Here is a 23,793-nt window from a genome sequence, read left to right on the forward strand (position 1 = left end):
TGATCTGGTATTCCCATCTCTCTCAACCTTATCAGGCAACAAATAATAACCTAAAAACTCCTTAATTTGGCATTCAGGACCTTTAATGATCGGACCTGTTCATTTCTCTCCCTACTGTGCCCATTACATACACTCTAAGCTCTAACCATCATGAACAACTGCATTTACAGTCCTCTGAATAAGCCAAGCTCTCTCTCAGTTCAGGGGTTTGTACATGCAATTGGAAAAGACCCCAATGCTGTGAAAGACTGAAGACAAAAGGGAAAGGGGGTGGCAGAGAATGAGATGGATAGATCGTATCATTGACTTAATGGACATGAGTTTGAGCAAACTCTGGGAGATAGTGGAGGACAGGGGAGCCTGGTGTGCTCCAGTCCATGGGGTTGCAACGAGTTGAACAAGACAGCAACTGAACATTTCTCTGCCAATCAAGCAACCTTCCCAGCTCTCGTTTCTCCATACTGTCTCCCATCTCAGGAATGTTTATATGTAAGCAAGTTCAGATCAGTCCAAATGTCATCTCCTTCAGGAAGTATTTCTGCCCCTTGAAAATCTCCTAGCACTTTGTGCTTCTCCTTGTCATGACACTTATTAACTATATTGTTCTTTCATTGAACTTCTCCCTTACCCACTAGACAGTCAATACATTGACTAACTTCTACATTATTGGTTACTGTGGTTGTCAATTTCTGTGTTAATTTAGCTAGGTCACGGTGCCTGGATATTTGGTTAAATGCTATTTTAAATGTTTCTGTCAAGATATATTTTAGATGAGATTAACATTTGATTTTGTGAGAGTTGGACCATCAAGAAAGCTAAGCACTGAAGAACTGATGCTTTTGAACTGTGGTTTTGGATAAGACTCTTGAAAGTCCCTTGGACTGCAAGGAGATCAAACCAGTCAATCTTAAAGGAAATCAGTCCTGAATATTTACTGGAAGGACTAATGCTGAAGCTGAAAGTCCAATATTTTGGCCACCTGATGCAAAGAATGGACTCATTGGAAAAGACCCTGATGGTGGGAAAGGCTGAAGGCAGGAGCAGGGGACGACAGAGGATGAGATGGTTGAAACATGATGTACTCGATGGACGTGAGTTTAAGCAAGCTCTGGGAGTTGGTGATGGGCCGGAAAGCCTTGGCATGCTGCAGTCCATGGGGTCTCAAAGAGTCAGACATGACTGAGTAACTGCACTGAAAATAGATTACCCTCTGTAATGTGAATGGGCCTCATCCAATCACTTGAAAGCCTTAATAGAAAAACACTGACCTTCTGGAGGAAGAGGGAATTTGGCCAGGAGACAGCCTTTGTACTGGAACTGTGTCTCTTCCATGGGTCTCCAGCCTGCAGGCCTATCCTGCTGATTTTGGACTTGGCAGCCACCATCATTACATAAGCCATTTCCTAAAATTCTCCCTCTCACCCTCTCTGGAGAACCCTGCCTAATATAATCATCATCACTGAGCATAGTTCTTGGAATATAGACCAGATCAAATAAAATTGGATTAGGTTGAATTGATCTGATTTGCAGGGAAAAAAAAAAAAAAAACAAACTTCTGTGGAGTTAATGTCCGGACTTCTCTCTTAAGAGTCACAGACCTGCAGAGGTCAAACTCCTATACACAACAATTGGTTTTGTTAACCTGAGAGTTCCTTTTTCCTGATCCAGTGCAAAGTCAGAGGAAATGGAGGATAACACAATCCCTCATCCATTAATATTTTAGATCCTGAACTACATATAATTGGCACTCTGACTCACCCTACTTTTAGCATTCATGTTAGTGCTTATCTAACAGTCTTAAATGCAAAATTCATACTGTCTGGCAGAGAAAGACAGGTGTCTCATCTCAGTGGGATTATCTCAGGTTTCTCAAGTCACTAGGGAGGAGACTTTATTTTTTTAGGCTCCAAAATCACTGCAGATGGTGACTGCAGCCATGAAATTAAAAAATGCTTGCTCCTTGGAAGAAAATATATGACCAACCTAGACAGCGCATTAAAAAGCAGAGACATTACTTTGCCAACAAAGGTCTGTCTAGTCAAAGCTACAGTTTTTCCAGTAGTCATGTATCGATGTGAGAGTTGGACTATAAAGAAAGCTGAGCATCAAATAATTGATGCTTTGAACTGTGGTGTTGGAGAAGACTCTTGAGAGTCCCTTGGGCTGCAATGAGATCAAACCAGTCAATCCTAAAGGAAATCAGTCCTGATTATTCATTAGAAAGACTGATGCTGAAGCTGAAACTCAAATAGTTTGGACACCTGCTGCTAAGAACTGATTCTTGGAAAAGACTCTGATGCTGGAAAAGATACAAGGCAGGAGGAGAAGGGGATGACAAAGTATGAGATGGTTGGATGGCATCACCAACTCAATAGACATGTGTTTGAACAAGCTCTGGGAGTTGGTGATAGAGAGGGAAGCCTGGGGTGCTGCAGTCCATGGGGTCTCAAAGAGTCGGACACAGCTGAGTGACTGAACTGGCTGAGAAGGGATACACTCTCAGAAAGAAAAGTCAACCTTTCTCTCTCCTAATATTCTCAATATGGTGATTTAAAATCTACCACTCAGCCTGGAATTACAAAGACTTCAGACTTAGAATTCTTGGATTATTTGACAACTTGGGTTCTTAAATGTTCAACGTGAATGAGCAGATGATTATAGAAAATGACCTAGTAGAAGACTGTCTTGTTAGTCAAGTTAACCTTCTCACTTAGAATAGCCTGGGGATTTATTAAATCATGGAAATGCTTGGATGGGTATGAATAAAGGATTCTGACTAGGGTTTAGGATTTATGATAGTCAGTTTGTGATTCCTAGAGACAGTAACTTGTATTTTGTGTACAGAGAAAAGAATGGTGAGGTCATAGGGCCAAGATTTTAACTTGTTTCTTTAAATGAGACTGAATTGTCCAGATTTCCACTGTTTTTATAATTCCTCTGCTTTTCTTCCTGGAAAAAAAGTTAAATAATGCAAGCAAAAATTTACTAAGCTATCAAAAAATAACAACACTGACAGCATTAGAGAATAAGAGATGAAAGGTGAAGTGAAATGAAAATTTGCAAATCTGCAAACTGGATAATTCATTCTAAATCCAAAGTCAACATCATTTTTTCTAATAAGCAGTTTCTTGGTTATATAGTTTTATTTCTACTCTAGCCTTTAAAAAGTTTTATTCTGTTATACTTGTAAAATCTTACTTTGTCTCCAAGTTTCCTTTTAATGTTACTTTGAAAGGTTTTTCTAAAAGGTCTTATAAATAAGTAAACATATGTTTGGGAAAACATATATTTCCCAAACATATAACAGACACAGTGACATCTTTCCTGTGTGTACTCAGTTCTGCTGCAGGTATGTTCTTTTAGGTTCCCAGACCCAGTTCCAATGTGTGTGGGGAATAGTGCTGGGTAGGGGTTCCTACACCAACAATGTGCCTGAGCATTCAACTCAGTTCTGACATTATCTAGACTTCCCTGGAGCTCAAACAGTGAAGAATCTGCCTGCGAGGCAGGAGACCAGGGTTAGATCCCTGGGTTGGAAAGTTCCTCTGGAGAAGGGAATGGCAATCCATTCCAGTATTCTTGCCTGGAGAATTCCATGAACAGAGAAGCCTGATGGGCTACAGTCCATGAGGTTGCAAAGAGTCAGACATGACTGAGTGACTAACACAGTCCCCACAATCTGACACTAACTACCCAGAGATACCATCAGATTCCATAGATTGAGGTCTCAGTCCCACAATACTGCACCCACATCCCCACTCCCAACACACACACACACACACACACACACACAAGACACCAATTGTGTCTTCAGCTACTCTGACCAACTGGTTACATACACATACTAATATATATAAAATAGATAATAAAAACCTACTGTATATCACAGAGAACTCTATCCAATACTCTGTAATAGCCTATATGGAAAAGAACCTAAAAAAGAGTGGATATATATATAACTGATTCACTTTGCTGTACACTTGAAACTAACACAATGCTAACTCAACTATACTCCAATAAATTTTCTTAAAAGAATGTAAGCAAATAAGTCCTATCAATAAATTTTATAGTAATAACACAATCCTTGTACAATTTGCTACATAAGATTTTGTTATGAGCCATAAGTAACTGGAATTTTAAGAATGCTCCTATAATTTCTTTTCTTTTCTAACTGAAATCTTTTACCTAATTGCTGTCAAATTTTAAAATTTATAGAGTGGGTTGGTGGAAAGTAAATTAAAATTTAATAGAGTGGGTTGGTTGGAAGGCCTGGCCTGGTGTGTTGCAATCCATGGGGTCACGAAGAGTCAGACATGACTGGGCGACTGAACAACAACCAAGGTAAAAGCATCTTCCAAATGTTTAGTTCTGCCCTCATGTATCCAGCTGTCTACTTGATATCTCCACTGGGATAGGCAACTCAGCCTTTCTAAATCTAAGCTCCTGACTCTTCTTACCTCCCAACCCACTCCTCCCCAACCTGCTCCACTTCTGAAAATGGCACTACAATCCTATCTCGCCAAGTTAGAGGTTTCTATGATGCTTTCCTTGGACTTGAGGTGTTTGTGTTTTAAGTCCAGGTTGTGATCAACTGCTATACATAAGGGGTTGCCATGATCTCCTTATTGCATTCAATTAATTTGCTACAGTGGCTTACAGAACCCAGAGAAACATTTTACTTAGTAGATTACTGGTTCACAATTGATTAAATCATTGGCTCTTGGCAACTGATTCAACCTCCAGCCCCTCCACTCTCCTCAGGATCTGGGAGTGGGTCTAAAAGTTCCAGCCCTCTAATTACAGGGTTAGTTCTCCTGGCAACCAGCCCTCATCTTTAGGTGCAGTCCCAAAGTCAATCATTAACCTAGAACACCTTTATCTCTTATCACTTTAGAAATTCCAAGGGTTTTAGGAGCTCTGTGCCAATGCGAGGAAGACAAAATACACATTGCTTATTATAAATTCACAAGATTACAAATGATAAAGCATATTTTAAACATGATTTAAGTTGTGTGTCAAAAAAAATGGGTCAGTCTCCCCAACATTATATAATGTCCCAAGCCAGTTAACCATGTGTTACCCAACAAACAAAACAGAAAGCAGTTTACTTAAAACCCCCAAGAAAACCCAATGCATTCTGTATTAACTTTAATTTCCCATGCATTCCTCAGCTTCACAGTTATTTATAGATCTTTTCCCAGAAAAATTTGTAGTTTAAGTGGATAAACTTTAAAACTACAGGAAGTGGCTTCACCGTGAATTCCTTTTCTTACTCATTTGAATAAAAAGGGGTTATGAAAAAAATAATCCAGATAACCTTTGAGCAGGAGGCTGTGATCCTCAATGATTAAGGGTGATAGAAATAAATTTTATATAGCACTTTACAACCTAAATTATGCTTTTGCATATATTACCACAATCATGCTCAGAATCAATGCCAGGATTTAGTGATGATCAAGAAGAGAATCTGTCTTATTAAAACAAATGCCTATCCACCAAGAGTTCAGCAGAGAAGAATTCAGAGAAATCTTTTGATTGGAAGAAATAATCAAAAAAGGGTCCCTTCTTTCCCCTGAACTTTTTTTTTTTCCATTGGATTTCCATTTGGCTCCTAGGCAGAAGGTGGAGAGATTACATAAATTCCTGAGAACATCTTCCCTGGGCATCCTTACAGCCTTGCTCATTTTGGCATGGCTAAGCTGGAATAATCCTGTCTAAAAGAGCTCTGCAATTAAATTTTAAAGAAAAAAACCAGATCTGAGGTAAAAGCCACCACACTCCACAGCTCATTTTCAAATCTATATCTGATGCTAAAAGTTCTAAAGTAAACAATATAACAACCCAAAATGACCTTTACAGAGCTTTTTTAAAATTTATTTATTTTAATTGGAGGCTAATTACTTTACAACATTGTAGTGGTTTTTGCCACACATTGACATGAATTGGCCATGGGTTTACATGTTTTCCCTATCCTGAATCCCCTCCCACCTCTCTCCCCATCTCATTCCTCTGGGTCATCCCAGTGCATCAGCCCCGAGCACCCTGTCTCATGCATCGAACCTGGACTGGCGATCTGTTTCACATACGGTAATATAAATGTTTCAATGCTATTCTCTCAAATCATCCCACCCTAGCCTTCTCCCACAGAGTCCAAAAGACGTTCTATACATCTGTGTCTCTTTTGCTGTCTCGCATATAGAGTTATCATTACCATCTTTCTAAATTCCATATATATGCATTAGTATACTGTATTGGTGTTTTTCTTTCTGGCTTACTTCACTCTGTATAATAGGCTCCAGTTTCATCCACCTCATTAGAACTGATTCAAATGTATTCTTTTTAATGGCTGAGTAATATTCCATTGTGTATATGTACCACAGCTTTCTTATCCATTTGTCTGCTGATGGACATCTAGGTTGAGCTTTTGACCCAAAAAAAATTGCCCACTAGCTTATCCTGTGCCAGTACAAGTTTGTAATAGCCACTGCTGATGTTCTCTGCTTCTCGGCCACTTGCCCCTCAAGATTTATTGATTTGGCCTATACTTCTCTCTCCAGTCTCATCCTAAGGAATGCTTCTTGTTCTCTTTTGGTGCCATGGGTCATCTTGTTCCAAGATTTGAGGAAGAATCATTTGGGATGGTCTTCTCTCTCTTCCTACCACACTCTGGCCTAATGCACTTCAACTCATCCTTTAGCTATGAGGCCAAATGCTCAATCCCTTGAAAGTACAGACTGTTTTAGATGCCCTACTCCCCTTCTAAGCCTAATTCTTTTCCATATGGCTTTCATGGCCCACATAACTTTCCAACCTAACACAGGTTCTAATTATGTGTTTACTGGTGAAATATTTAACTCAATTTTTCCTTCACTAAACCATATGATTCATGAAGAGAATGACAAAGTCTATTTCCCAACGATTACATCTACAAAACCCAGCTGTTAAAGGAATGAATATATGGATGGTTGAGAGGATAGAGGAGTGAATGGACAAAGAAAACAGGAATGAATGCACTTTCTCCTGATAAACATATTCTTTAATCCCAGCTATGTGAGGCCATCATGATACTGTAGAGTTAATTATCCAACAGAAATGTGAGCATTTCATTTTACACTTCTTGTAGCCACATTTTTAAAAAATAAAAACAAATGAAAACTTGATATATTTTAATTTAATCTAAAGTATACAAAAGATTATAATTTCATCACATAATCAATATGAAATATTTTAGTTTACTTTTTTTCACACTAAATCTTAAAACTGCTATGTGTATTTTACATTTCCAGTACGTCTCAATTTGGACCAGCAGCATTTCAAGTTCTCTAAAGCACATTATCTTGCAAAATCTGGAAAGCCAGTGAAACAGATCTGCCATATGTCTGTGCGTATGAAAAAAGATCTTGGAAGGAAAGGCAGACTTCATTTTAGGCAAGAAAGTTGAAAGGACACTCGTTCAAGAAAAATGAGAAGAGGAAGAAATATTCTGAAAATATTTAAGTTGTCTTGGTTTGTTTGGGCTGCTGTAACAAATACCATAGACTAGGTGGCTTATTAACGACAGAAATTTACGTCTCCCAGTTCTAGAAGTTGGGAAGCTCAAGATCAAGTCTCAAGCAGATTCACTGTCTGGTGAGAGCCCACTTACTGGTTTATAGATGGTGCCTTCTCGCTATAACCTCACATGGCATAAGGGGCAAGGCTTTCTCTGGGGGTCTCTTTCATAAAGGCATTAATCTCATTTGTGAAGGCTCCACCCTCATGACCTAAAGTGCGTCCCAAAGGCCCCATCTCCTAAAAGCAACACATTGGGTTTTATGTTTCAACACCTGAATTTGGGGAAACACAAATATTTAGTCTATAGCAAGATGAATATTTCTGTTCATTTTACCATCTAGCCCTGATCTTCCCAAATTTTCCTACAAAGAACCCAGCTAGGGAAGTTTTTACAATAAAATCATATCTTACTAAAGTATCTGCAAGATGAAAACACACAGCAGGTGAGAGAGGGCCACCTGAATAGGGCTAGAGTAGAAGGGAACCGAAGCGAGGTGGCCGACAGCGACAACACAGACAAGGAACACAGGGCAAGGGGAAGACAGGGTGGCATCCTTATGGTGGGCCGGAAGACTATGTCCCTGAACTCACGCAAGGCTCCCTGTGGTGCTCTAAACCCTTTAAGAGGAATCTAAGGTGGGGCTGGACAGCCCCACATTTTCTTGCTAGAGTTTGAGTAACACACATTGTCAAAATTGATTTTCCTGTAAGATATTAAGTGAGAATTGTTTTAGTCTCAGCTATTTTAAAGCCAGCCAGACCTAGATATCAGTATTTAATAGTGGCCATATTACCACATACACATTGTACCTGGATTCTCATCTTTAGAAGAGGGATAATTATATCTAACTGGGTAGCTGAAAGAATATTATATGAGATAATGCCATGTTTCCCTAAATATATTATAGACTTGTAGTGTGACCAACAATCCTGGTTTGTCTGAAACTCTTCCAATTTTAGCATCAAAAGTTCTATGTCCTAGAAATCCCCCAGACCTAGGTAGATTGAAATTTTTAGTTACCTTATGTACACTTGAGATAACTTTGTGAGAATATTTTCAACTGTTTTATTCATAGTGTGTGTGTGTGTATATATATATATATATGTATATATATATATGTATATATATATATAGTGCCAGTTTTACATGTAAAACATGCTAGTTATTATTATGTTAGTTGGAGCTAAAGTGGGTGGACCTATGGGAATCTAGTTTAGATAGCACAAATTGCAGGCATAGAATTTGGATATGCCTATGAATAACTCAAACCTTAAAAAATGAAACATTTAGAATAACTTTAGACATGAAGAATAAACATGATGTGTGCCATTAGTGAAGATTTTCACATACTCAGTTTCCATACACATTGTTGAATTTTGTTTTGCTCTATTTGCTTTTTTAAAAAAGAAAAATAGCACCATGATAGTTCTGGTGCAAAAATTTTGCTAGTAGGCAACGAATGAAGTTTAGGAAGTACTGAGAGAAGGTATATTTAAGTGTCTTTCATAAGATCTTCTATCTTTTTGCTCTATCAATATGGCTTGCATCTTAAAACTTAATTCATAATCCCAGAGAGATGTCAAAACTCCAGCATCCATTATACTTGCATTTCAAGAAGTTACAGTAATTAAAAAAAAAAGCGTGGTATTGGCAAAAAAAAAATAGGCCAAGGGAATAGAAAAATCAGAAACACACCCATGTAAGTACAGTCAACTGGTCTTTGACAAAGGAGCAAAGGCAATATAATAGATTTATAATATTATAGTAGTCTCTTTCACTCCAGTACTCTTGCCTGGAAAATCCCATGGATGGAGGAGCCTGGTGGGCTGCAGTCCATGGGGTCGCTGAGGGTCCAACACGACTGAGTGACTTCACTTTCACTTTTCACTTTCCTGCATTGGAGAAGGAAATGGCAACCCACTCTAGTGTTCTTCCCTGGAGAATCCCAGGGACAGGGGAGCCTGGTGGGCTGCCATCTATGGGGTCGCACAGAGTCGGACATGACTGAAGTGACTTAGCAGCAGCAGTCTCTTTCAGAAATGGTGCTGGGAAAACTGGACATCCACAAACAAAAAATAATTAAATCTAGACACAGACCTATACGCTTCACAAAAAGTAACTCAAAATGCATCATAGACCAAAATGCAAAATTGTCAAGTTCACGGACAGTAACAGAGGACTATGTGATGACATTTTAGAAAAACCACCAAAGGCACAGTCCATAAAAGGAATAATTGATAAGTTGGATTTCCTTAAAATTAAAAACTACTGCTCTGAGAAAGACACTATTTAGATCATGAAAAGGTATAATCACAGACTGGGAGAAAATATTTCCAGAAGACACATCTGATAAAGGACTATTACCCAAATATACAAAGAAATTTTGATGTTCAACAATAAGAAAACAATTCAATGAAAAAATGAATTAAATACCTTAACAGAACTAACACCCAAAAAAGATGTCCTTGTCATTATAGGAGACTGGAATGCAAAAGTAGGAAGTCAAGAAACACCTGGAGCAACAGGCAAATTTGGCCTTGGAGTACAGAATGAAGCACAGCAAAGGCTAAGAGAGTTTTGCCAAAAGAGCACACTAGTCATGGCAAACACCCTCTTCCAACAACACAAGAAAAGACTCTACACATGGACATCACCAGATGGTCAACACTGAAATCAGACTGATTATATTCTTTGCAGCCAAAGATGGAGACACTCTATACAGTCAGGAAAAACAAGACTGTGAGCTGACTGTGGCTCAGATCATGAACTCCTTATTGCCAAATTCAGACTTAAATTGAAGAAAATAAGGAAAACCACTAGACTGTTTAGGTATGACCTAAATCAAATCCCTTATGACTACACAGTGTAAGTGAGAAATAGATTTAAGGGACTAGATCTGATAGAGTGCCTGATGAACTAGGGATGGAGATTAGTGACATTGCACAGGAGACAGGGAGTAAGACCATTCCCAAGAAAAAGAAATGCAAAAAAGCAAAATAGCTGCCTGAGGAGGCCTTACAATTAGCTTTGAAAAAAAAGAGAAGTGAAAAGCAAACGAGAAAAGGAGAGAGATACCCATTTGAATGTAGAGTTCCAAAGAATAGCTAGGAGAGATAAAGTCTTCCTAAGTGATCAGTGCAAAGAAATAGAGGAAAATAATAGAATGGGAAAGACTAGCGACCCCCTCAAGAAAATTAGAGATACCAAGGGAACATTTTATGCAAAGATAGGCTCAATAAAGGACAGAAATGGTATGGACCTAACAGAAGCAGAAGATATTAAGAAAAGGTGGCAAGAATACACAGAAGATCTGTACAAAAAAGATCTTCATGAGCCAGATAATCATAGTGGTGTGATTAGTCACCTAGAGCCAGACATCCTGAAATGTGAAGTCAAGTGGGCCTTAGGAAGCATCACTACAAACAAAGCTAATAGAAGTGATGGAATTCTAGTTGAGCTATTTCAAATCCTAAAGCATGATGCTATGAAAGTGCTGCACTCAATATGCCAGCAAATCTGGGAAACTCACCAGTGGCCACAGGACTGGAAAAGGTCAGTTTTCATTCCAATCCCAAAGAAAGGCAATGCCAAAGAATGCTCAAACTACCACACAATTGCACTCATTTCACATGCTAGCAAATTAATGCTCAAAACTCTCCAAGCCAGGCTTCAGCAATACATGAACTGAGAAATTCCAGATGTTCAAGCTGGATTTAGAAAAGGAAGAGGAGCCAGAGATCAAATTGCCAACATCTGTTGGATCATTGAAAAAGCAAGAGAGTTCCAGAAAAACATCTATTTCTGCTTTATAGACTATGCCAAAGTCTCTGACTGTGTGGATCACAATAAACTGTGGAAAATTCAGAAAGAGATGGAATACCAGACCTCCTGACCTGCCTCTTGAGAAATCTGTATGCAGGTCAGGAAACAACAGTTAGAACTGGACATGGAACAACAGACTGGTACCAAATAGGAAAAGGAGTACGTCAAGGCTGTATATTGTTACCCAGCTTATTTAACTTATATGCAGAATGCATCAAGAGAAATACTGGGCTGGATGAAGCACAAGCTAGAATCAAGATTGCCAGGACAAATATCAATAAACTCAGATATGCAGATAACGCCACTCTTATGGCAGAAAGTGAAGAGGAACTAAAGAGCCTTTTGATGAAAGTGAAAGAGGAGAGTGAAAAAGTTGGCTTAAAGCTCAACATTCAGGAAACTAAGATCATGGCATCTAGTCCCATCACTTCATGGCAAATAGATGGGGAAACAGTGGCTGACTTTATTTTTCTGGGCTCCAAAATCACTGCAGATGGTGACTGCAGCCATGAAATTAAAAGACACTTACTCCTTGGAAGAAAAGTTATGACCAACCTAGACAGTATATTAAAAAGCAGAGACACTACTTTGCCAACAAAGGTCCATCTAGTCAAGGCTATGGTTTTTCCAGTAGTCATGTATGGATGTGAGAGTTGGACTGTAAAGAAAGCTGAGCACCAAAGAATTGATGCTTTTGAACTGTAGTGTTGGAAAAGACTCTTGAGAGTCCCTTGGACTGCAAGGAAATCCAACCAGTCCATCCTAAAGCAGATCAGTCCTGGGTGTTCATTGCAAGGACTGATGTTGAAGCTGAAACTCCAATACTTTGGCCACCTTATGTGAAGAGCTGACTCATTTGAAAAGACCCTGATGCTGGGAAAGATTGAAGGCAGGAGGAGAAGGGGACGACAGAGGATGAGATGGTTGGATGGCATCTGTGAGTCAATGGACGTGAGTTTGAGTAAACTCCAGGAGTTGGTGATGGACAGGGAGGCCTGGCGTGCTGCGGTTCGTGGGGTCGTAAAGAGTCGAATACGACTGAGCGACTGAACTGAACCGATACTAGCACAATAATCCTTTTTTAATATCAATGATGAACCTGACCCAAAGAGAGGTTACATAACTTGCCTGAGGCCACATAGTCAAGTGCCAAAGCTAAGATTTAAACCCAATTTAAAACATGAACTGCATATAAATTAACTTCTGGATAGATGTTGATTTAGGGTAGAGAGCGATGGGAATAGAATGGGCCAAAAATGTAGGGAATTGTAACTTTATCAATATCTATGTAGACAGATAGTCCAGCTTTTCTAGTAAAAAGGCCTAGAAACAATTGCCAAATAACCTATTTAGTTGTGATCAATATACCTAAAATTCGGACTGAGATCTAAAAATATATATCTTTTGAAAATAAACAAGGTTTAAGTAAATTGGTGGCTCCCAATCCAGGTTTGTATCAGGAAATGTATAAGATGAACATGAAACAACTTAATGTACCTGATAGCAAAGATATCAAAGACTATTAAATCTAGTTTTTGTTTTTTTAAAAAAGGACCTCTGGCCAAATGTGGGTAAAACTGAACTTCAATGAAAGTAATAATTGCAATGCAGTTTGGGCTTCCCAGGTGGCAGTGGTAAAGAATCTACCTGCAATGTGGTACATGAAAGATCCATGTTTGATCCCTGGCTCAGGAAGATTTCCACAAACTACAGTATTCTTGCCTGGACAATTCCATGGATAGAGGAGCCTGGCTACAGTCCAGAGAGTCACAAAGGGTCAGATGTGACCGAGCACACATGCAGAGAGTAACTGCAGTAGACTGAATCACACTGAATGCATTAGTCCTTGAGTTTACAAGGATGAGTAAAACTTAACTGTGCATCGATACAGAATGTTTGAGAATCAGCCTATTTTCTTGAAAGCTGGTAAAGGGAAACAAGACTTTTGTTTTGCCTTTCCTATACCAGGTGCATCTTGTTGTAATCAAATAGTTGATAAAGGTAGGTTGCTTTTTAGAGAAGTTAATCAAATAACAAATGCAAAAGGCAATAAAATATCATCATTTTATCATCCCATGTGAATTAACGAAACCATGCAAGGTCAATAACTGCTAATATTACAAAAAGAGAGCTCTTCAGACAATGAATGGAGAAGGCAATGGCAACCCACTCCAGTACTCTTGCCTGGAAAATCCCATGGATGGAGGAGCCTGGTAGGTTGCGGTCCATGGGGTCGCAAGGAGTCGGACACGACTGAAGCGACTTAGCAGCAGCAGCAGATAATACAAACTTCCTTGATTAAGTATATATACCATCCCTAAGCAATCTTGCCAAAAATTTAAAATGAAATCAGATCAAGCCACTACCACCAATTAACAATTTACATAGTACAGAGAAAGAAGTTGAATGATATTATAAGAACAGATACAGCAAAATACAACAAAATTCAGATAGATAATGAAAAGACTCTACCAAAGCCTAAGAAAAAAGAGAATTCTAGTCTGGTTTCCAGTCTGACTTGTAAGAAGCTAGAAGTCAGCATAACTTCCTAACCAAAAGTAAAAAGCATAATAAACTGAAAAACTTTTCTTAGCTCCATAATAGAATGTCAGTCACAGGACAAACTGCAGTCCTCAAAATTACAGATGCCAATAAAGGAATATGGAGACTCACAACTTACCAAGAGCAGAAGCTCTGCAGGAATCAAACAGGGAAATTGGAACTGTAGCTGATGAACTGCTGGAGGCTTAGCATGGACCCCTCTGAGAGATAAAAACCAGACAGGGACCCAGTCACTAGAAGGACACTGCACTTTCGTGAATTTTACCTCCAAGGGTTCCACCAGATTCTCACAGTGAATATAGGAGAAAAATCACCTTGTGCTTCTGGCAGAAGAAAGGGAAAAGACTCCATTTTGAAAAATACCCACCACAGCATTCAATCCTTAACAAGGTCTGTCCACAGGAGAAACCATTTAACTGAAAGCTAAATAGCTGGGGTTTAGCTTAATTGACCTGGGGAATGGCGGAGGAAATTTGCAACCCCAGCTGCCTCCAGGGATCCTATCTCATTGAAAGGGAAAGAGTTGGAAAATGAGAAGCCTCACTCAAAGACTGAGACCTCCAAGTGCTATAAAATGCTCCCCCTACCCCCACACCTCACCACCGCATTACCCGGGAAGGGCCTACTTACAGTTTTTACCCAGTAGATCATTTCCATCAAAAATATTACAAAACATACTAAACAGAAAGAAAAAAACATTTTGAAAAAACAAAGCAAGCATCAAAACCAGATTCAGATATGGCAGACATGTGGAAATGAATAGACATGGAATTTCAAACAACTGTGCTGAAGTGTTAAGGGCTCAATCTCACAGAAACAGAGAGTAGATTGGAGGTGCCAGAGGCTGGGCGGGTGGGAGAAAAGAGAATACGTTGAACAAGAGAACAAACTTCCAGTAAGATGAATAGACTCTAAGGATCTAATGTTGAGCATTGATAGTTATAATTAATACTGTATTGTATTTTTGAAAGTTGCTGAAGAGTACATCTTAAATGTTTTCACCACCACTACAGAAAAATGGGAGTTATTTGAGATAATGGATACGTTAACTTATGGTAATCATTTCACAATATATATGTATCAAATCATCACATTATACACATTAAATTTACATAATGTTATACGTTAACTATATCTCAATAAATCTGCTAAGGCTCTAAGGATAATGTAGATAGCAATAACAGATAGAATATATAAGCAGAGAGATGGAAATTCTAGGAAAGAACTGAAAAGAAATGCTAGAGATAAAATACACTAACAGAAATAAAGAATGCCTTTGATGGGCTTGTTAGTAGATTGGACACAGCTGAGAAAAGAATCTGTGCTTGAGGATATCTTAATAAAAATCTGCAAAACTGAAACAAAGAGATAAAAGATTAAAAAACAGAACAGGATTTCCAAAAAAAGAGTCTGTCTGCCTGCCAAGTAGGAGGCATGGTTTCAATCCCTGAGCTGGAAAGATCCCCTAGAGAAGGAAATGGCAACCCACTCCAGTATTCTTGCCTAGGAAGTCCCGTAGACAGAGGAGCCTGGTGGGCAACAGTCCATGAGGTTGCAGAAGAGTCAGACACATGAACCTAGAACCTATTATACAGAGTGAAGTCAGTCAGAAAGAGAAAGATAAATATCGTATTCTAATGCATATATACGGAATCTAGAGAAATGGTACTAAAGAATTTATTTGCAGGGCAGGAATCAAGAAACAGACATAGAGAATAGACTTATGGACATGGGGAGAGGGGAGGAGAGGGTGAGATGTATGGAGAGAGTAACATGGAAATGTACATTACCATGTGGAAAATAGATAGCCAATGGGAATTTGCTGTGTGACTCAGGAAACTCAAACAGGGCTTCTGTATCAACCTAGAGGGGTGGGATGTGGAGGGAATGGGAGGGAAGTTCAAACGGGAGGGGATATGTGTATACCTATGGCTGATTCATGTTGAGGTTTGACAGAAAACAGCAAAATTCTGTAAAGCAATTATCCTTCCATTAAAAAATAAATAAATTAAAAGAAAAAGAGTCAGACACGGCTTAGAAACTAAACAACAAGAACGGGACAACTGCAAAAGGTGTAACATGCATGTAATAGGAATTGCAAAAGGAAAACAAAGAGAGAAATGAGCAGAAGTATTTGAAAAAAATAATATACTAGTCTACATTTTTCCTCCCCCTGAGAATTTCCCTAAATTGTCAGATTCCAAATTGTCAGGTCCACTAAGCTCAGAAAAAACCAACTGTATAAATAACCAACTGCCAACCCTCCCAAAAAATTTCCACAAAACAAAACAATAGACAAACAGAAAACCTAACACAGGCATATTGTTTTCCAACTACAGAAAACCAAACATAAAGGAAAATCCTGAAAATATCCAGAGGAAAATAATTTTACTAAAGAGCAACAAAAATAAGAAGTATATCTAACTTCTCAGAGACCATGTAAGCAAGAGCTGCTGCTGCTGCAAAGTCGCTTCAGTCATGTCCAACTCTGTGCGACCCCACAGACGGCAGCCCACCAGGCTCCCCCGCCCCTGGGATTCTCCAGGCAAGAACACTGGAGTGGGTTGCCATTTCCTTCTCCAATGCAGGAAAGTGAAAAGTGAAAGTGAAGTCACTCAGTGTGTCTGACTCTTAGCGACCCCATGGACTGCAGCCCACCAGGCTCCTCCATCCATGGGATTTTCCAGGCAAGAGTACTGGAGTGGGGTGCCATTGCCTTCTTAGCTATGATTGAATAAGATGCTACAGAGTGAATATTATGTAACATTGAACAAAAGGTTTATAATAGTCTGATGTTAAAAAATAATGAAACAAAAATAATTTTTAAAGATTATCTTTGAAGAGATGTTTGGGTTTAGAGTTTTACTTTTTATAGATTTTTAGTATGCAATATTTTCACATGTGTTCGTGATCAGTCATGTCCAACTCTTTGCAACCCCATGGACTGTAGCCCACCAGGCTCCTCTGTTCTTGGGATTCTCCTGGCAAGAATACTGGAGTGGGTTACCATTTCCTCCTCCAGGGTATCTACCCAACCCAGGGATCAAACCCACATCGCTTGCATTGGCAGGCAGATCCTTTACCACTGAACCACCCGGGAAGCCCTAATATTTTTGAAGACTTACTTTAATAAAGTCAGTTGCTACAATCCACACATTTCCTCCTCTGAGATAATTTAATTGGTAAATTATTTATTTATTGTTAATATATCTTTTAATCAGACATGAAAAAGAAAAGAAGCACATGTTCATGTCATACCAATGAGACTACAGTTAAGCAGAACTTCATCTCTCGGCTGTCAGGGTAGAAAAGGTAGGGTAGGGGGTGGCAGATGAATACAACAGAGAAGATAAACTTGCTGCTTGATTTTTTTTTTTTAGAAAGGTAATAAAAGCATACTGAGAAAGAGCTACAGTGAGAGAGTGGAAGATGGCTTTGGATGTTATTTAAAAAAATGAAAACTGTGTTAAAATTGGATAAAAACAAGGATTGCAGAAAGATGATGTTAAAAAGTGAGGATAATTCAAAGAATATTGAGAAGACTATACTGAATATAAATATTTGAAAACATAATCACTTCAACTTCAAGAAGTTCAGATCTGTTTTCAAGCTCATTTCTAAGATGTTGCTTTGCACAACTTGGGATAGAAGAGGTTGATGGAATCTGTATACATACAGGTACTAACACCACACAGAGGAATGAGTTCTCAGCATCTGGACATTTGTAATTGATTGATTGGAGGGGAGTGATTTGAGAGGTAGTGGAGTTTCCAGAATAGTTCTAATTTTACATATTTTGTTTCACTGATAAATTATTTAACCAATTTGACCAATGTCTTAATAAGGTTTTGTCAGAAATAAATAATATCATAACATCTATAAATTACTATAAGAGTTGAGAGAGAAAAAGTAAAAGAGGACAATTGAAACAAGGTAAAGATTGTTAAGGATTCATTGTTAAGGTATATCCATGTACCACTTGCCTTTTACAATCACCATTTTAAAATGTTTGGTAAAGCTGACGTTGAAAAGTTGTAAGGACTTAAGAAAGCATATGCAGGTGGTTCAGTTGGATAAATTGTTTGATTACCTTTAATAAAATTGGTGACTTCCCACTAATTTACTGAATGTCATCCTAACAGGATATTTGTAATAAAAATATTGACATAATAATTTAAACTGTTGATTGTATCTACTAAATTTGATAACTCTATATATCTGATGAGAGAACTGGTTGGAAAGATCTGATTGGTTCACTTTTCTTTTGCTCAGCAAGACTAGCATTTAATGGGGAAAAAAGCTTAAATAACACATGTGGTGAAGGCCTATTTTCCATACCCAAAGAACCTAACAGACACAATATGTGGTTACAATATATTACAAAGCACACAAAAATCAGCCGGTTGATCATAAAACCATCTTAATAAAGAACTGACAATCAGATTAGACTGCTTCCATCAGATTTTGCCATAAATATTTTCTTGATACAAGTCACTGAGTAGTCATTAATATTTTAGATTATGAAGCCTCCCAATACTTTAATCATAGACATGGGCTCTCTCCTCAGGAAAAATACACATGTCTATGAAACATTCACACATGTTTTTGAGCCTATCCCTGGACCTCAGGGATTCTTGGATATTACCTTTTTGTGCTCATAAAAAAAACTAAACTTCACCATTAATTCTCCCTTCCTAGTCTAACTCCTCTTCCCTCCTCTTCCCAACAACAGACATTCCTTTTTTAATAAAATTCTAGAGCACTAAATAAATGTGTTCAGACATCTAAAAGATCTTAATGTCTAAGAATACCCAAATAATCACATAGATCTGAGCTCTTCCTTAAATATCATTAAATTTAATTTGTTTCTGATTCATTTCAGATTCATTCTTCAGAAGTCCTACACGTGTATAAATTCTGTGGCATCTGATCCATGATTAACATCTGGTAGTATGACCCTTGAGGTCAAACATCTTGGATATGTATCCAAACTCTCAGATACAAAATAAGCTAGCATGCTTACTGTTTATTGTAATATGTATTTTATATTTGGGAACATGAAAGGCCAAGAATTGTTAAAGGATTTAGTTAATCTGTTTTAAAACTTTTATTGAGGTATAACTGATGAAATAACTGCTCATATTTAAGTGTACAATTTGAGATTTTTCTCATGTATATATACCCATTAAGCCACAACCGAGATCAAGAAAATAAACAAATAAAGAATCCCCCTACAGCGCAGGAGACACAGGTTCAATACCTGGGTTGGGAAGATCCCCTGGAGAAGGCAATGGCAACCCATTCCCAGTATTCTTGCCTGGAAAATCCTATGGACAGAGGAGCCTGGCAGGCTGCAGTCCATGGGGTCACAAAGCACTGGACAAGACTGAGCACACATATGGAGCAATGGAGCTAAGTGTTCTCATGGTCCCTTTGTAGTATCTCTCTCTAGACACTTTCCACTCCTCTTGCTCCCCAACATTTTCAGGCAATCACTAATTTGGTTTCTATCATTACAAATTAGTTGGTAATTTCTAGAATTTTTAGCAAATGAAATCATAGTGCATGTAGCCTTTTTTGGTTTGGCTTTTGTCACTCAGAATTATTTTAGGATTCATTCATGTTTTTATGTGTATCAGTAGTCTATTTCTTTTTTTTTACTATTGTATTATTAGTATTATATTGCATGGATATACCACAATGAATTTATCTATTCACCACAAGTCAAAGAATGTAGGGAGCCTCTAGAATATGAAAAGGAAAGGACAATGCATTCTGCCCTAGAGCCTCCAGAAGAAACAGCCCTGCCAGCTATTTTAATCTTCTGACCTCCAGAACTAAAGGAGAATATATTGTGTTATTTTAACCACTAAGTTTGTGGCATTTCCTATTGTAGCAACAAAAAATTAATACAATGTCTTTATCAGGTTGAAAATGTTCCTTTATATTTCTAGTTTGCTGACAGCTTTTATAAGAATTAGAGTGATATTGTCAAATGATTTGTCTAAATCTATTGAGATGATGATATGGTTTTCATTTTTTATTTTCTGTTGATATTGTGAAGTGTGCTAGTTAATTTCTAATGTTAATCTAACTGCATTAGAAGATTAACCCCATTTGGTCATGGTATGTTGTCCTTTTTATTTATTTTATAATTTGCTAAAATTTTAATAACACAAAGATAGTGGCTTGTTTTCTTCTAAATAATTTTTTTAATTGAAATATAGTTGATTTACAGTGTTTCATGTGTACAGCAAAGTGATGCAGTTAAATATATATATATTTTTTTCTTTTTCAGATTCTTTTCCATTATAGGTTATTACACAATATTGAATACAGTTCCCTGTGCTATACCTTATGTCCTTGCTGTTTATCTGTTTTATGTATAGTGCATTATATTTGTTAATTCTTAATTTATTCCTCCCTCCATCTTTCCCCTTTTATAATCATAAATTTGTTTATGTCTTTGAGTTTCTGTTTTGTAAATAAGTTCCTTTATATCATTTTTTTTAGATTCCATATATCAGTGGTCTCTATGATATTTGTCTTTGTCTGACTTATTTCACTAGTATGATAATATCTAGGTAAATCCTGTTTTGCAAATGACATTATTTCATTCTTTCTTATGGCTAAGTAATATATATATATTTGTATATATATGAGGGTTTCTCTGATAGCTCAGTTGGTAAAGAATCTGCAGTGCAGGAGACCTTGGTTCAATCTCTGGGTTGGGAAGATCCACTGGAGAAGGGATAGGCTACCCACTCCAGTATTCTCTGGCTTCCCTTGTGGCTCAGCTGGTAAAGAATTTGTCTGCAATGCGGGAGACCTGGGTTCAATCCCTGGGTTGGGAAGATCCCCTGAAGAAGGGAAAGGCTACCCACTCCTGTATTCTGGCCTGGAGAATTCCATGGACTGTATAATCCATGGGGTCACGAAAATTCGGACACAACTGAGTGACTTTCAATATATATATATATATACCACATCTTCTTTCATCTGTCAATGGACAATTGAATTGCTTCCATGTCTTGGCTATTGTAAATGGTACTGGTGTACTGGTGTGTACTATGTTATGCTATGCTATGCTAAGTCACTTCAGTTGTGTCCGACTCTGTGCGACCCCATAGACGGCAGCCACCAGGCTCCCCCGTCCCTGGGATTCTCCAGGCAAGAACACTGGAGTGGGTTGCCATTTCCTCCTCCAATGCATGAAAGTGAAAAGTGAAAGCAAAGTCGCTCAGTCGTGTCTGATTCTTAGCGACCCCATGGACTGCAGCCTACCAGGCTCCTCCGTCCATGGGATTTTCCAGGCAAAAGTACTGGAGTGGGGTGCCATTGCCTTCTCTGGGTGTGTACTATAGGGGTGTATGTATCTTTTGAAATTAGGGTTTTTGTCTTTTCTGGATATATGCCCAGGAGTGAGATTGCTGGATCATATGGTAACTGTCTTTAGTTTTTTTAAGGAACCCCTATACTGATCTCCATAGTGGCTGTACCAATCACATTCCCACCAACAGTATAGCAGGGTTCCCTTTTCTGCACACCCTCTCCAGCATTTATTATTTGTAGGGTTTTTGATGATGGCCATTTCTGACTGGTATGCATTTTTTCTTTTTTACTAATGTTTTTGGTTGGAATATCAGATTTTCTTAACTTCAGTTTTCTGGAGGAATTTATATAGAATCAGAATTACTTTTTCCTAAATAACTGATAGACTTCAGGATTCAGACTATCTGGGCCTAGACTTTTCTATGTGGGAAGTACGTAAAGTTCAGTTCCTTTAATAGATATATTGTTATTAATATTAAATATTACTTTTTGAGTGAGCCTTGACAGCTTATGTCTTTCAAGGAATCTGTCCACTTTATCTAACTTAATCAAATTTGACAAGAAGTTTGTTCATAATCTTTATTATCCTTTTTACATCATGGAATTTCTAGTAATGTCATTTCCCTCATTCTTGGTATTCTTGATTTCTTTCTGTAACTCACAAATTATTTAAAATTATGTTATTTGGATTACAAATGTTGGGGGATCTTTTTCATATTTCATCTTTCTGTATTGATGTCAAGATTAATCTCATCATGGTCAGAGAAAATACTTTTATGATATGAGTCATTTTAAATTATGGAGACTTTTTGTGGTTCAGAATAGACTTCATATTCCATTTACACTTAAAAAGAATACATATACTTTCATTGGCTGTAATGAACAAAAACATACATTCTATACATGTCAATTAGGTCAAGTTGCTTTATTTAATCCATCCATTTAATCTATTATGAAGAGGGAAGTGTTGAAATTACAAATTTATTGTATCTCAGGTCTGGAGACCAGAAGTTTTAAGTTAAGGTGTAAGCAAGGCCTTGTTCCTTCCTATCGTGCTGGAGAAGGAACCAGCTGTTGCATGCCGCTGTCCTAGCTCCAGGTAGCCTCTGACATTCCTAGGCTTGTAGATATTATACATCACTCTAATCTTCCATTTATCTTCAAGTTTTCTTCTCTCTGTGTGTGTTTCTTCCTGTCTTTCTTTCCAAATTTCCTTTCTAAAGGACACCAATCATATCTGATTAAAGCCCACCCTAATGACTTTGTTTTAACTTGATTATCTCTATAACAACCCTTTCTTCAAATAAGATCATATTCTGAAGCCCTGAAGGGTAGTACTATCAACATATCTTTTTTTCAGGTAACATAATTCAACTGATAATGGGGATGTTGCTATTTTGAAATTCAATCAGACAACCATTGCCTTTCAGTCAGTTCAGTTCGGTCACACAGTCATATCCGACTCTTTGCGACCCCGTGAACCGCAGCATGCCAGGCCTGCCTGTCCATCAACAACTCCTGGAGTCTACTTAAACTCATGTCCACTGAGTCGGTGATGCCATCCAATCACTTCATCCTTTGTTGTTCCCTTCTCCTCTTGCCTTCAATCTTTCCCAGCATCAGGGTCTTTTAAAATGAGTCAGCTCTTCCCATCAGGTGGCCTAAGTATTGGAGTTTCAACTTCAACATCAGTGCTTCCAATGAACACCCAGGACTGATCTCCTTTAGGATGGACTGGTTGGATTTCCTTGCAGTCCAATGGACTCTCAAGAGTCTTCTCTAACCAACACCACACTTCAAAAGCATCAATTCTTCATGCTCAGCTTTCTTCACAATCCAAATCTCACATCCACACATGACCACAGGAAAAACCATAGCCTAACTAGATGGACCTTTTTTGGCAAAGTAATGTCTCTACTTTTTAATATGCTGTCTAGGTTGGTCATAACTTTCCTTCCAAGGAGTAAGCATCTTTTTATTTCATGGCTGTAGTCACCATCTGCATTGATTTTGGAGCCCCCCAAAATAAAGTCAGCCACTGTTTCCCCATCTATTTCTCATGAAGTAATGGGAATGGATGCCATGATCTTAGTTTTCTGAATGTTGAGCTTCAAGCCAACTTTTTCACTCTCCTTTTTCACTTTCATCAAGAGGCTCTTTAGTTCTTCTTCACTTTCTGCCATAAGGGTGGTGTCATCTGCATATCTGAGGTTATTGATATTTCTCCCAGCAATCTTGATTCCAGCTTGTGCTTCTTCCAGCCCAGCGTTCCTCATGATGTACTCTTCAGAGAAGTTAAATAAGCAGGGTGACAATATACAGCCTTGATGTACTCCTTTTCCTATTTGGAACCAGTCTGTCGTTCCATGTCCAGTTCTAACTGTTGCTTCCTGACCTGCATACAGATTTCTCAAGAGGCAGGTCAGGTGGTCTGGTATTCCCATCTCAGAATTTTCCACAGTTTAGTGTGATCCATACAGTCAAGGCTTTGGCATATTCAATAACACAGAAATAGATGTTTT

The 23,793-nt window shown here is 38.2% G+C and overlaps 1 long non-coding RNA gene across 2 annotated transcripts in view; it reads right to left on the reverse strand.

The window, feature by feature from the left end:
* LOC123333336 overlaps window positions 1-14,489 on the reverse strand; it is a 49,281-nt gene extending 34,792 nt beyond the window's left edge. The window contains exons 1-2 of one of the 2 annotated variants that reach the window (XR_006550661.1): window positions 14,307-14,489; window positions 14,058-14,139 (exon numbers count right to left, since the gene is read on the reverse strand). This is a non-coding gene — a long non-coding RNA (uncharacterized LOC123333336). Of the gene's footprint in view, window positions 1-14,057; window positions 14,140-14,253 lie in introns of both variants that reach the window. The other variant, XR_006550660.1, reaches the window with a different exon arrangement.
* Window positions 14,490-23,793: the final 9,304 nt, after the last annotated feature.

The sequence above is a fragment of the Bubalus bubalis genome, chromosome 4 (assembly GCF_019923935.1).
Source record: "Bubalus bubalis isolate 160015118507 breed Murrah chromosome 4, NDDB_SH_1, whole genome shotgun sequence".
Taxonomy (NCBI): Eukaryota; Metazoa; Chordata; class Mammalia; order Artiodactyla; family Bovidae; genus Bubalus; species Bubalus bubalis.